Source organism: Mirounga angustirostris, unplaced genomic scaffold, assembly GCF_029215605.1.
Source record: "Mirounga angustirostris isolate CCGP_5_RB_7025 unplaced genomic scaffold, mMirAng1.0.hap1 SCAF_7, whole genome shotgun sequence".
Classification (NCBI taxonomy): Eukaryota; Metazoa; Chordata; class Mammalia; order Carnivora; family Phocidae; genus Mirounga; species Mirounga angustirostris.
The window spans coordinates 36,360,098-36,374,031 of NW_026991715.1; the positions used below are offsets into that span (position 1 = coordinate 36,360,098).

Below are 13,934 nucleotides of genomic sequence, written 5' to 3' on the forward strand. Positions count from 1 at the left end.
TCCAAGCTGACTCATGCCCTTTGGCCAGTCACCGGTGTTCCTTGGTCTTTAAAATCAGTCAGCCGGCAGCTCCCCTGATAAGCATGTCAGTGACAAGTTTAATAGGAAATGAGATGGGTTCCAACTCCCATGTCACCGCTTACTAGCTGTATGATATGGGACAAGTAGCTCAGTTCTCTGAGACTCAGTTTCCCCATATGTTAAATGGGGATAATGACAATACTTGTAGGATCATGGGGAGAGTTTCCTGAGATGATGCCCATGAGGGCAACACACAGTTCAAGCTCAATCTATGTCTGCTATAGTTATATCATATTACTTTTAAAATAAAAATACAGGATTTCAAGTTACCGAGCCATCCTCTCTCAGGTATTTGGGGATGCTGGATTTCTATTGGTCACTTAATTGGGCACCTGCTAGGTATCAGACACCACAGAGAGAGCTAGAGATGAAATCTAATTCCCCCCAGGAATGTAAAATTCAAGCTGGGAGAGAAAGTAAGATACAGTAAGCGTTACTAGTGACTGTCATTGCTGTCCAGATTCAGGGTGGGAGACAGCAGAAAGCCTGGATGGGCCTGGGCAGGCCTCAGAGGGGAGGCAGCCCAGAGGCTGGCCCTTGAAAGACAAGATGGGTTCACATCAGTGGAGCAGAGGGAGACCCAAGTGGGCAGGGGTGGGTGAGGGGGAAGGGGAGATCCGTGTGCGCACAGGCAGGTTGGGGCCCTGGGTGGGTCTTGGCGTGGTGAGTTGTCCAGGGACTGAGCCAGAGGCAAGCCTTCTGGTGGCTTTTCCACGGTCTGGGGTCTCTAGGAATGAGATGCCATGGGGTCTTTTAGTCACTTCTGATAATTATCCTTATTATGAGACTTGCTGTCACTAATTTTGTGGACTGTAAGAGAGAGGAGGAGGAGTTATGTTGGAGGAACTTGAACTCTTAATCCAGATCATCGCAAAAAGAGCAACACGGAGTGGCCCGCGTTGACCATGGCCGCCCTGTATCCAGCCCCCTTTCCTAGGACTAGCACGCTGGTTATCTCTGGGGACCCAGCCCTTCATTGCGTTCAGTCCGTGTGGTTTTGGGTGGGGATGACTACACCCCCGTGGCAGGGATGGGCACGGTGCCCACATTGGTTCAGAGAGATGTGACTCTGAGACTCTAGACTCTTGGGAATGGGAAGTGGCTGTTCTTCTAGGGTGGCTGAGCCAGGAGGGTGTCAGCCTGGAGCCGCTGGTCGCCATTTCACCACTGCCGTCGGCGAGTCTTCCTGGGATAGAATGACCCAGGGCTGCAGAGCCGAGAAGTGGAGTCAGGATGCCATCATCTGGGCACCTGGATCCCGCCATACCAGAGCCTTTTCGCTTACACGAGGAAACAAATTTCCTTGTTTTGGCCCAAGTCTCTTCAAACTGGTTTCCAGTCTACTGTCGCTAAAAGCATCCTGATTCATTGGAGTAGTTACCTTGCTCCCACCTACATTTTGTTGACTTCTTCTTAGCATAGATATTTGTGGTCCATAGTCAAGGGGGTTAGTGTTAGGCATGTGCAAGTGATGGTGACTTCTGCACACATCCCCATACGGGCACAGGTACCTTCATGTGCTTGGGAGGGGAAACCAAGACTCTGCGAGATTTGTCTTCTTTGTCCTGTGACTCTGCCTACGAGCAATTCTCCCCAAACCCTCCATTTTATTCCTCTTGTTCTCAGCCAAAGAAACGAGGCTCTGGTAAGTATATTTTGCAGCGTTCTAAGAAGCCAGGATGAGGTGTGGAAGGCGTGAGGGGGAGGAAGCTCTGCACATCCCGTAAGTGTTTTTTCCCTTTTGCCCAATAATAAGGAATGAGCTGACGTCCTTTTATTTCCTATGTCATGCAGGGCTTTTTGAAACTAAGCATTAATTCTACTGTAATGGGATTTGTCTAATGATTTCTTGGAAAACATCTTCTTGGATCTCAGCAAAGATAATTCACTTGGTGGGAATCATTTCCTGCTTCCCCGCTAAGAACTAGACCTAGCCAGCTCTTTCTGGGAGCAAATTGGCCTTAAATGAGAGGAGAGAGGACAGGTATTTGAAGCTAGCCTCCTTCACGGAGACTGCAGCCTGCCACGGTCCCAGGTCAGGGCGGAGAAGAGGCAGAAGCAGGTCAGGGGAGAGCATTCGTGCTGGACAGGAGCATGAAGCCAAGCATAACATCTGCAGTACTGAGCCCCTCGGGGAAAGGAATGCACTCACCTCTTTGCTTTGGCTCTGAGGCACTTTCTTTCCGGGGTGGGGGTGGCGGGCAAGGCCTCAGCAGGCTACCCAGTCCACACGGAGCTAGCCGGAGCTAGCAGGCAGGCCGCTGCGGGAGGGAGTTCCCATTCTCCATCAGAAGGGAGTGTCCTTCCCCAAAAGGAGGCGAGGCCGTCATTCCCCTGGAGTCAGGCTGTTGGTTCGACTGGCTCGCTCATCCTCTCTTTCCTGCTCCCTCTCCCATGTGAATGGAGCTCAAGGGAGTCCTAAGAGGAGGGCTGAGTGCAAAGCACGCACCACACCCGCCCTGATACAGGTTGTTTTCCCAGCCCCAAAAGCCCGAAGACGGAGGCAGCTGAGTATGCTGGGAGGCCACCCCCCCACCCCGGGCCTCCAGCAGTGCGGCTGATGCTGGTGTACCCACAGAAAGCCCAAGGACAAGCACTTGCGTATTTATTTCTCCCCTCTCATGTGATCTTATTTTTGGACGGAACACAAAAGCTATTTGGAGGCTGGATAGCTGCCAGGTGAAAGGACCGGTATCTTATCCAAGTTGTCTCCATGCCTCTCGCTGAACTAGTCCCTGTTACCTTTCCCTGTATAAGGCGGAACTCTGGGGGCCTTGCTCTGGACCTGACTTTTCATATATCCCAGCAATTAGTCCCAATTACTAATTTTAGGTCAGCTAGTTCCGCACCCGCCCCCCCCCCCATGAGGTTTCACAGAGGATACATATAATGAGCAATGCCATTACTTTTCTGTCTGAGGCCGGTGGACCTGTCATACGGTCAACATAGATATGGCCGCCACATACACACTATCTTAGACATCAAGACCCTCTTCTCAGTACCGGCTGGGACCTTCAGGCCTGGGAGGCCGTCAGGAGCAAAGTGCAGGAACAGAGCCAGCCTGTAGCATGGAAGCGCCCTGATTCCCCGCTCCCCCAACCCTGCTGTTTCTGCTTCTAACTCCTAGGCTTATGGAACTTAAAACCTTTTAATGGCTTGGTTTTTCACCTCCGATTTTTCCTCTTCAGACATGAATGGAAAGTTCTGAAACACTCATGCCTGACAAATGCTGTATCATCATCTTCACTATCATCACTGTTAACTTATTAAGCTCTTGCTACATGCCATTCCTATGCTGAGCCCTCTCCCTGCGCTGGCTCATCTCTCCTGCTGGCAGCCCTCTGTGGAAGGGACTGTGGTTCCGATGGACAGCCCGAGAAGCAGGGGCTGGGAAAGGTGGGCTTGCCGAGGAGAGATCCAAGCCCTCCTCATCTGTCTGATTCCAGAGCAGGAGCGTTTGGCCCCTTTGCTTACTGTCTGCTGAGCTATAAATTACTGAGATTTCACTCTTGTTTTCATTTCCTAAGAGGAAAATAAAAAATCCTCACAGTTGATTCAGACACATGACTTCACTCCTCAATTTCTTTCCTAAACCCAGTTCTTGAAGCAGAGAAAGAGGTTTTCATCTGTTTACAGTCCCAGACCCTGATTCTAGATACAGGAGGGAGACTCTCTAGCCTCCATTCTCCTGGGAGCCGGTCTCCTATGGCTAATTCACCGTGCGAACACATGCACACCAGACAGGACTGGGCCAGGCCGCCCCTGCCGGGCTCCCTACTGCATCTAGGTGGAATTGGGCTTTCCTCTCCGGAAAAGGAGAGTGCCAGTGACAGTCCATCAGCTTGTCCAACACTGACCCCTTCGGGCCACTATGCTGCATTACTCCCAGGATGGTGGTCAAAACTTCAAGGGGCAATTTTTAATTTAATAATCAAGGGATTATTTTTAGAGAATTGGCTTCCATTTTCTCAGTTTCTCTAAGCACCGTTTCCTCAAACTGATTTGCCTGAGAAGGTGTCTGTGTTGGTAATAATCCTTCCCCTACTGGAAAGCATACCCCTCACTCCACAAATCTTACTAAGGGGCAGTTGCTCCAAATATAAGTATCTCCAGGTCCACGTTCCCCAAACTGGAAACTTCCTTTACTAATTTAATTCAGCTTCCTTTCATGGTTAATTAAGGCATTTTTTTGTATGTAACAAAACTCTCTTCCATTCCTTGATTTTAAAAGAAAGCACTGTGAAGGCAAATCATAGGGAATATTAGAAATAATAAGAGATTAAGAGGTATATTTAAAGAATGATGGCACAGCTTAATTTTTCATTCCCAATATTTACACTGTGCTGGAAGTTATTCTCTTGAAGCCAAATGAACCCAATGATGAACATGTAACATATCAACTTTAAAATGTAGGTATAGGTAACATTTTTCAGAATTGTTTCAGAAGGCACAGAACACAGATGGTTGAAGATCATTGTACCCTGAGCTAGCCGTGGCTGACTGATAACAAACTGTTGTCCGTCCATCCAACAGAATTGAGCACCTACTGCATGTCAGGCATTGTTTCCAGCACTAGATGGAAACATCATGAGCAAAAACCAACATGTTACATGCCAGATTCTTTTTTTTTTATGTGTATTTTTTTTATTTTATTCTTATGTTAATCCCCATACATTACATCATTAGTTTTTGATGTAGTGTTCCATGATTCATTGTTTGTGCACAACACCCAGTGCTCCATGCAGAATGTGCCCTCCTCAATACCCACCACCAGGCTAACCCATCCTCCCACCCCCCTCCCCTCTAGAACCCTCAGTTTGTTTTTCAGAGTCCATCGTCTCTCATGATTCGTCTACCCCTCCGATTTCCCCCGCTTCATTCTTCCCCTCCTGCTACCTTCTTCTTCTTCTTCTTCTTCTTTTTTTTTTTCTTAACATATATTGCATTATTTGTTTCAGAGGTACAGATCTGAGATTCAACAGTCTTGCACAATTCACAGCGCTTACCAGAGCACATACCCTCCCCAGTGTCCATCACCCAGTCACCCCATCCCTCCCACCCCACCCCCCACTCCAACAACACTCAGTTTGTTTCCTGCGATTAAGAATTCCTCATATCAGTGAGGTCATATGATACATGTCTTTCTCTGTTTGACTTATTTCACTCAACATAATACCCTCCAGTTCCATCCACGTGGTTTACATGCCAGATTCTTACTTGTGGCTACCTCTGGGGAGCTGAGTGAGGCAAAGTGCTTAATTTAATAATTACCCAAATAACCCTAAAATTCAACTTTGGTAAGTACTACTAAGGAGGGGCATTTGGTGAGTAGAGAATGTGGAATGGAGACTGACAAAAAGTAATGAGGGTGGACCCATTTCATGAAGGAAATGGCAGGGAAGGTGGCCCTAGGGAAAGGATGTCTGGACCAAGAACATAGATTCTCTATGGAAGGACTCTGAGAACCCAAGAAGAAGGGCCCTGGTAGTATGGCAGCATCAGAAGAAGGAGGATCAACCTCTATAGAGTAGGTTGTTTTGAGAAAGGGCCTTTTCCTTTACACAAGTACAACCCATGTTATAAATTCATGGTTCTCAACTGGGAGTGATTTATTTCCCAGGGGACATTTGGCAATTTCTGCAGACAGAGTTGGTTGCTGCAACCGGGGTGGCGCTAGTGACTTCTAGAGGGTAGAGAGCAAGTTGCTGCTAAACATCCTACAATATATAGGACAGCAGCCCCCACGACAAAATGTACCCTCCAAAGTCCGTAGTGCCGAGGTTGAGAAATTCTGTTATAGATGAGGGCAGGGCAGGCCCGACACCCGTCTGCAGTGGATGTGGATCCATTTGTTCATTCATTCAACAAATACTTAGTGAGTGCTCGCTATGCTCGAGACCCTACTCTGGGTTTACCTGAGGCATACCCTTAACGAATATTGTCACCTCAAACGGCCAGCCTAGTTGTACTCCTGTGACGCAGCCTAAGATTGTCACCATCCAGATAGTGGCAAAATTGGTCTTACTGTCTGTAGCAAGAAGAGATAACAAGGTATGGACATTATCAGTAAGATGGTCACTGAGGCATTGGAACAGTGGAAACAACCTAAATATCCGTCAGTAGGGGAATGGTTACATAATTCTAGCACAACCATATATTAGCGGTCCAATCAAAAGGAAAGAAAGAAAAGATGACACAGAAAATAACCATGAAGATATTATTAATGGGGAAAAAATTTTGGAATAGTGGGTAGGGTATGACTGATGTGATTTATGTTTTTAAATTGGTTTATGCGTGTGTTTGCATGTGCATGCAAGGACTGGAGAAATTGTCACCAAATTCTAATAATGGCTATCTCTAGGAAGTGGAAAAATAACCCTGGAACGTGTTCAGTGAGAATAGCCCTCTGCCTGATTTCCTCCTTTCACATCAGTTAGATTCTCTCCAGTTTATCATCTCCAATACCAGCAATATTCAACCAGTCACCAACTTGTGGAGATCCTTCAACTTCCAGGACAGTATCCATTCCTTATTGTTAAATCCAAAGCCCTTCCAAACTTGCTTCCAGCCAGTCTACTTAGGGCTCTTCTTGTTTGCTGCTGTCCTTTACCAGCCTTGTTCCCACCCCCACCTCCCTGGAGCTTCAGCCATAGTGGATTCCTGGGAATTCATCAGGCCATACTCTTTCAAGATAGGCTCACCTCTGTGCCTGAAGAACAGTCCTCCATTTTTTATACCTGTATTAGTCAGGATAGACTAGGTTATACTGTGGTTATAATTAATCCCCAAATGTCAGTGACTTAAAATAACAAAGGTTTATTTCTCATTAATGAACATCAACTTGTCCCTTTTCAGGTTGGCTGGGGAACTCTGCTCCATATCATCCTTAATCAAGGACCCAGAGCTCAAGGAGGCCAAGGAACCCCAGAACTCTGCTGTCAGGAAGGAAAAAGGAGATACCTTTACTAATACACTAGCACCTAGAAGGTACTTCTGTTCACATTTCACTGGCCAAAACAAGTCCTATGGCCACACCTAACTTAAAATGAAACGGAGAATTTCAATCCTATTATTTTCTTGGAAGGTAGAGAGCAATAAATATTTGAGGAACCCGAATTCTGTAATTGTTCGGTGCAATATTCAATATATGTCCATTAAATCATTTGCTAATCATGTTCAAATAATCTGTATCCTTACTCATTTATCTGCTCACTTCATCCTGTGGTTTTATCAATCTTAGCTTCATATTTTAAAAAAATTATTTGTGTATTTGAGAGAGAGAGAGAGCAAGCAGGGGAGAGGGGTAGAGTGAGAGGGAGAGAGAGAATCTCAAGCAGACTCCCTGCTGAGCACAGAGCCCAATGCAGGGCTCGATCTCATGACCCTGAGGTCATGACCTGCACCAAAATCAAGAGTCAGGCACTTAACTGATTGAGCCACCCAGGGGCTCCTTGGCTTCATATTTTTAAAGCTACATTATAAGACGTGTACAAGTTTTATAATCACTGTGTCTTCCTTGTGAATTGAATTTTTTATTATTATGATGTATCTTTTTTTAGCTGTAGTAATGATTTTTGCCTTAAAATATAATCTGATATTAACATATACTATTAATATTAATATAATTTTGGTTAATATTTACATATTTTCCACCCTTTTAACATTTTTAAAATTAATGTTTAAGATGTGTTTCTAGTTAGTATGTAGATTTTTTTATCCAGTTCAATACTCTTTCACTTTGAAGTATTTTGTCCATTGACATTTAATGTAATTACTGATATATTTGGATTTAAATCTGCCGTCTTATTGTTTTTATTTGTCCCATATGTCCTACATTCTTTTTGTCCTCCTCTCTTTCTTGTTTTGGTGTGGTCAAATATTCTATATTTCTCTCTATTACCTTGGAAGTTATACGTCTTTTACTACTCTTTTAGAGGTTATTCTAGATAACAATATGTGTCATTGACTTATCAAAGTCTAATGTTAATTGGTATTTTTATCTTCTCCCACAGTAATACAAGGATCTCAGGCCATTTTAATTTCATTTACCCCTCCCTTCTGATTTATATGTACTTGTTATGTATTTAAAAGGTTTAAATCCCCAGTGGACATTGTTATGTTATTTTGTATAGTCTAATTCATTTGGATTCTTCAAATTAGCTTTTGCATTGTTCTTCATTTCTTCTTATATATATAACCTGTCATTTAAAATCATTTTCTGCTTAAAGAACACTGCTGGTGAAGAATCCTGAAAATGTCTTAATTTCACTTTTATTATCACAGGCTGCGTTCACTGGGTATGGAATGCTAGGTTTTCTCTCAACACTTTAAAGATATTTAAATTCTACTAATTTCTAGCAACTGTTGTTTCTGTCAAGAAGTAAGCTAATGGTCTATTCTTTTTTTTTTTTTTTCAAGTAATGTTAGCTGCTTTTAACATTTTTTTTTCTCATTGTCTTTGGTTTTCATCAATTTAATGTGATGTACCTAGGTGTGGCTTTCTTTTTATTTATCTTGCTTGGGGTTCCCTGGGATTCTGGAGTCTGTGGCTTGATATTTTTAGTCAATTTTGGCAATTTCTCACTATTTTTCTCTTCAAATATTGCTGCTGCCTTATTGTTTCTCTCTTCTTGTGGAACTTCAGTCTTCACTTTTATCTTCCATATCTCATTCTCTCACAGCATTTTCCACTTTTTGTCCCTTCATGTTTCCTCCTGATGTTTCCTTCTACTCTACTGCCCAGTTCATCAGTTCTCCCTTTAACCATGTCTAGTCAGCTGTTAAACTCATCTACCAAGCTCTTTACTTTTGTTATTATATTTTTCAATTCTACATTTCTGTTTGGTTATTTTTCAAATCATCATTGTCTTTTTTTTTTTTTTAAGTTTCTAGTTCTCTGCCAGGATTTTTAATCTTTTATCACCTTTGCTTAGTCTCTGCCTAATAACACCAGTAACTGCAGTTTTCTGAGATTGTTTCTATTGTAATTGTTTCCACTGGATCTCATTCATATCATCGTCTTTCCTTATGTGCCTGGGTATTTTCATGAGTGCAGCAATTGTGTCTGAAAAATTGTTTGTAGAAGTAACATGAGACCTTAATGTGTTCTATTCCTCCAGTAAGTATTTACATATGCTTCTGCTAGGCACTTGGGAATACTAGCAATCTAGGATCACCTTAATCCAATTTGAAGAATTAAGCTCATTGGTAGCTGAACTGAGACCCTGCAAAATGTGGTCTATTTCCTATTCATCCAGTTTTAAGGTGCATTCTATCAGGGCCCTCATGTAAAATGGGGGATTACAGGGTCCCCTCTCCTATGGTGGGCACTGGATTCCAACTTTTGTCCCCTTAGGATGCAAAACTGCCTCCACCGCTGCTTAGCCTCTCAACTTCTTAGTTGTCTCTTCCAGAAGTAGTAAATATCCTGAGGGGAAAAGACACCTCAGTTGTTGGGCTCGCCCATCTTTCCCCAGACCTTGGTTTAGCATCTCTTCATTATCTTTTTAACTCTTTGATGCCCTTCAGTTTGATTTTATTTTTATTTTGTCCAACCTTTGTAATTGTCCTCAGCTGGAGAGCAGGCCCCAGTGATGTAGTCTGCTGTTACCAGATGGTAGGAAATAGAAACGGGGGAAGTGGGCCAGGTTTATGTGCATGCATAAACCTTATGTGAGTGCTGGGTGCTGGGGTTAACGAGAGAGCATGACCCTTTTTTTTTTTTTTTAATTTTATTTATTTTTGACAGAGAGAGAGAGAGAGCACAAGCAGAGGAAGCAGCAGGTAGAGGCAGAGGGAGAAGCAGGCTCCCCACTGAGCAGGGAGCCTGATGTGGGGCTCAATCCCAGGACCCTGAGATCATGACCTGAGCCGAAGGCAGACGCTTAACCATCTGAGCCACCCAGGCGCCCCAGCATGAGCCTTTTTTGTCATATGGAAACAAGAGTCTCATGTTACCAGATTTTTCCTTTTTTTTTTTTTTCAAAAGAAGCAGGAAATGCAGGCTTTTAAAATGTGAAATCACAATTTTCAATGGTGACTAAAAAAAAAATTTAACTATCAGGAAACCGAACAAGACACATTTGCAGTTCAAATCCAGTTTGAAATATCTGAACTATAGTATGTATTGATGGGAGAAGGGGGGTTAAATGTGGTTATCTTTCACTATTAACCTTAGCTTCCAGTAGTCCAGGCTGCCTTGAATAAACCTGAGTCCCTCACACAAAAAAAAAAAAAAAAAAGAAATCAATTTATGTCTTACTGAAATCTCTTAAAAATGCCAATGGGAGGGGCACCTGGGTGGCTCAGTCTGTTAAGCGGCTGCCTTTGGCTCAGGTCATGATCCCAGGGTCTTGGGATGGAGCCCTACACTGGGCTCCCTGCTGAATGAGGAGCCTGCTTCTCCTTCTTCCTCCACCTGCTGCTCCCCCTACTGTGCTCTATGTCAAATAAATAAATAAAATCTTTTTTAAAAAAATGCCAACAGGAGGATGGACCCTATTCATAACACCAACAATATTTCTGGAAAATCTCCTCCCATCTCTCTCCCAAATTCTTCTTATGACAGCCCACCAGCTACTACCATCCCCCTTATCTCTTAAATTCGCCCCCACCCCCACCCCGGTTCATCCCATCTCTGGCTCTTAGCTCTCTTATCCTCCCTCTTACCTTCTGATCTATTCTGCTTTCCCTAGCAGGTAATTCCCGGCTTTTTCTTCAGTGGACTCATCAAACCATCCCCGCCCACAGCACCACGTGACCCAGAATCCCTTCCAGCATTTTCCTATATTCCACACAAGAAAGGCTCCAAAACCTAGCTGCCAAGACTAATCCTCCTTCACAGGAAGTGGGGGTGGGGAGACATGACGCTGTAAGTACTCTAAAATCTGTATTTTTTTTTTCCTGTCCCATCAGCTATGCCATCTGGGATGGGGTAAAGCCAGGACGTGATGTCATTTGCAAAGGAAGCAGAGCCAATTTCCAGGATGCTTTGGCACCAAGTTGGGTTTTCTGATGGCTGCCATTTCCTTGTCATTTACCTTCTATTGAAAGGACAGTGCCCCCTCCCAAACCACCACCCGTCTTGCAAATGAGGAGGGAGAAGCCAGAAGGAAGAAAAATCAAATGTGGACTTTTCCTCATTTGTCTAATAATAGAAAGTTGGCAAAGCATGTCACAGAATAGAAAGTATTTGATAAAAATAGCATCTGTTAAGCCTGGGACTCAAGCTGGAGATGCATGGAAATGAAATTTATTCCTTCTTGAGGGTTCCTCTGCTAGTATAACAATTCTGTCTCCCTCAGTAATGAGAGAGGTTTAAAATGCTACTTTCTGTGACCAAAACACCTCTCTTTCCCAGGGCTGAAGGTGGAGGAGGTGCTGGCTGAATTAAGGAAAGCACTAGACTGAGAGGCTCCCTCTGGCCAGTCGGGTGTAGCTCTACCATCCTCACACCCATCCTTGACTTTGAGACATGGTGTCAGGGACCACCTCTTACACCAGCTTGTGAGATGGGGCATCTGGGAGAAGGTTTTCTGGACAAGCCAGTGTCACTGACTCACAGGAGCCTAATTGATCATCATAACTGTGTAGTATTATTACTCTCCCAGAGGGAGGTCTCTGGCCACGTGGCCCTCAGTAAAAGGGCAAACAACAACAACAACAAAAACCCCAGAGGCTGATGTCCTCTCCTTCACAAAGCAGCTCCCCAAGGTGTCTGGGCTTTCAGATTTTCCTCCTCCTACCAAGGATCCCCAGGGGTGTCCCCTTAGCTCAGGATAGGAACCCCAGATTGGGCCTTTCTCAAAGCACGTCCTAGAGCCTGGTGAACTCTCCTCCTCATGACTGTCATCTGTGTTGCCCGCTCTTCCGGGTCCCAGCCCCTCGATGTCCTGCTTGAGACTGATAGTCTTTTACTGAAAAGCAAAACTGAGCCAAACTAACAGCAGACGATAACAAGTGATCAAGTGGCCCCTGTTAAATGACCTGGGTATTTAATGTTTTTTTTGTTTTGTTTTGTTTTTTTTTAAAGATTTTATTTATTTATTTGAGAGAGAGAGAATAGAGACAGAGAGCACGAGAGGGAAGAGGGCAGAGGGAGAAGCAGACCCCCTTCTGAGCAGGGAGCCCGATGTGGGACTCGATCCCGGGACTCCAGGATCATGACCTGAGCCGAAGGCAGTCGCTTAACCAACTGAGCCACCCAGGCGCCCTTTAATGTTTTTTTTAAAAAAAATTGTGATAGGGGTGCTTGGCTGGCTCAGTTGGTGGAGCGTGTGACTCTCGATGTTGGGGTTGTGAGTTTGAGCCCTATGTTGGGTGTAGAGATTAAAAATAAAATCTTTTTTTAAAAAGTTAAAAAATAGGGGCACCTGGGTAGCTCAGTTGGTTAAGTGTCCGACTCTTGATTTCAGCTCAGGTCTTGATCTCTGGGTCATGAGTTCAGGCCCCACATTGGGCTCCACGCTGGCGTATAGCCTACCTTAAATAAAGAGAAAAAGGGGAGCACCTGGGTGGCTCAGTCGGTTGGGCTTCTGACTCTTGATTTCAGCTCAAGTCATGATCTCAGGGTTGTGAAATCAAGCCCCACGTGGGGTTCTGTATGAGCGTGGAGCCTGCTTGGGATTTTCTCTCTCTCCCTCTCCCTCTGCCCCTCCCCCCTCACACTCTCATGCTCTCTGTCTCTGAAAAAGTAAAAGGGGGGGGACCAAAAAAAGGTAAAAAATTAAAAACTAAAAATCGTGATAAAGTACATATGACATAAAATTTACCATTTTAACCATTTTCAAGTGCACAGTTCAGTGGCATTGAGTACCTTCCCGTTCTCGTGCAACCATCACCACCCTCTAGCTCCAGAACTCTTTTCATCTTTTTTTTTAAGTTTAAGTGATTTTATTTTCAGACAACCTACATGACATTTTTTTCCTTAAAAACAATGCCTCTCCTCCAAAGAAATCAAGGTCACAGTAAATGAAGACCTCACGAGGACATCACCCGTTGGTCTGAGTCCTGGTGGTGTGGGCATGAAAAGCAGCAGCAGTTACGACAGCAGGTGATAGATCTAAAGTAATAGCCAAACTTAGTCACATTTTTCCATTTCTAAACCATCCTTAAAGAAAGTCATGTCAGGGGTCACACCATCCTCACAGTAGTCCAGCAGAGCAAGCACGCCATCTGGATTTGTATTTCCATCAGTAAAGAGCTGGTGGTTTTTGCAATTAGCAAGGATAGGCTTGCTTTGTTCTGCAGCCCGGGTCTCTGTTCTTCAGGTTTGCCTTTGGTCGAGTGCATGTCGTCTGTGATGTACAGGCTTTCTTAACGTGAAGCTGGTTTCCTGCAAGTGACAGTCCATGAGGTCCCAACACCAGTGACTGCTTTCGGTACCCTCACTCTCAGGGTCTTTAGCGGAGGCGTTGCCACAAATGAGTCAGTCATCAGTGTTAGCCTCTATCCCACTGACCATCTTCCTCTCCACCTCGGGGGGCAGCCCACCCTTGATCTCCTGGATCTTGATGTCTGAGGACTTATCATCACGGTTGATGATGTCACCATACATGATCACAGTGGCAAGTGGAGAATGGAGACAGATGAGGATGGCTCTAGGTTAACAGGAGCCTGGAGCCTGGAGGGAGTGGCCCAGCTTGAGCACCGCTTCACTGGGGAGGGGAGCAGGCAAGAGGCAGAAAAGCAGAGCTCTTTTTGTCTTGCAGAACAGAAACTCCGTGCCCTTAGACAATGGCTTCCCATTGCTCCCTCCCCTTGGCTCCTGGCAAACAAACACCATTCGGCTTTATGTCTCTATGATTTTGACTGTCGTATGTACCTCATAGGAGTGGAAACATACAGTATTTGTC

General features: G+C 44.6%; 1 protein-coding gene, 1 long non-coding RNA gene and 1 pseudogene across 9 annotated transcripts in view; 1 reads left to right on the forward strand and 2 right to left on the reverse strand.

The window, feature by feature from the left end:
• Positions 1-2,651, reverse strand: part of FGF1 (fibroblast growth factor 1) — a 117,481-nt gene extending 114,830 nt beyond the window's left edge. For all 5 annotated transcript variants that reach the window (XM_064596103.1, XM_064596102.1, XM_064596100.1 and 2 more), the window contains exon 1: positions 2,234-2,651. The gene's annotated coding sequence lies outside the window, so the exon portion shown is untranslated. The remainder of the gene's footprint in view (positions 1-2,233) is intronic.
• The window catches only part of LOC123857545 (uncharacterized), a 33,830-nt gene that overhangs the window by 8,819 nt on the left and 11,077 nt on the right, over positions 1-13,934 (forward strand). For 3 of the 4 annotated variants that reach the window (XR_010413047.1, XR_006793881.2, XR_010413048.1), the window contains exons 2-3: positions 6,937-7,068; positions 10,779-10,951. This is a non-coding gene — a long non-coding RNA (uncharacterized LOC123857545). Of the gene's footprint in view, positions 1-6,936; positions 7,069-10,775; positions 10,952-13,934 lie in introns of all 4 variants that reach the window. The other variant, XR_010413046.1, reaches the window with a different exon arrangement.
• On the reverse strand, positions 13,160-13,908 carry LOC123852573 (translationally-controlled tumor protein-like; annotated as a pseudogene).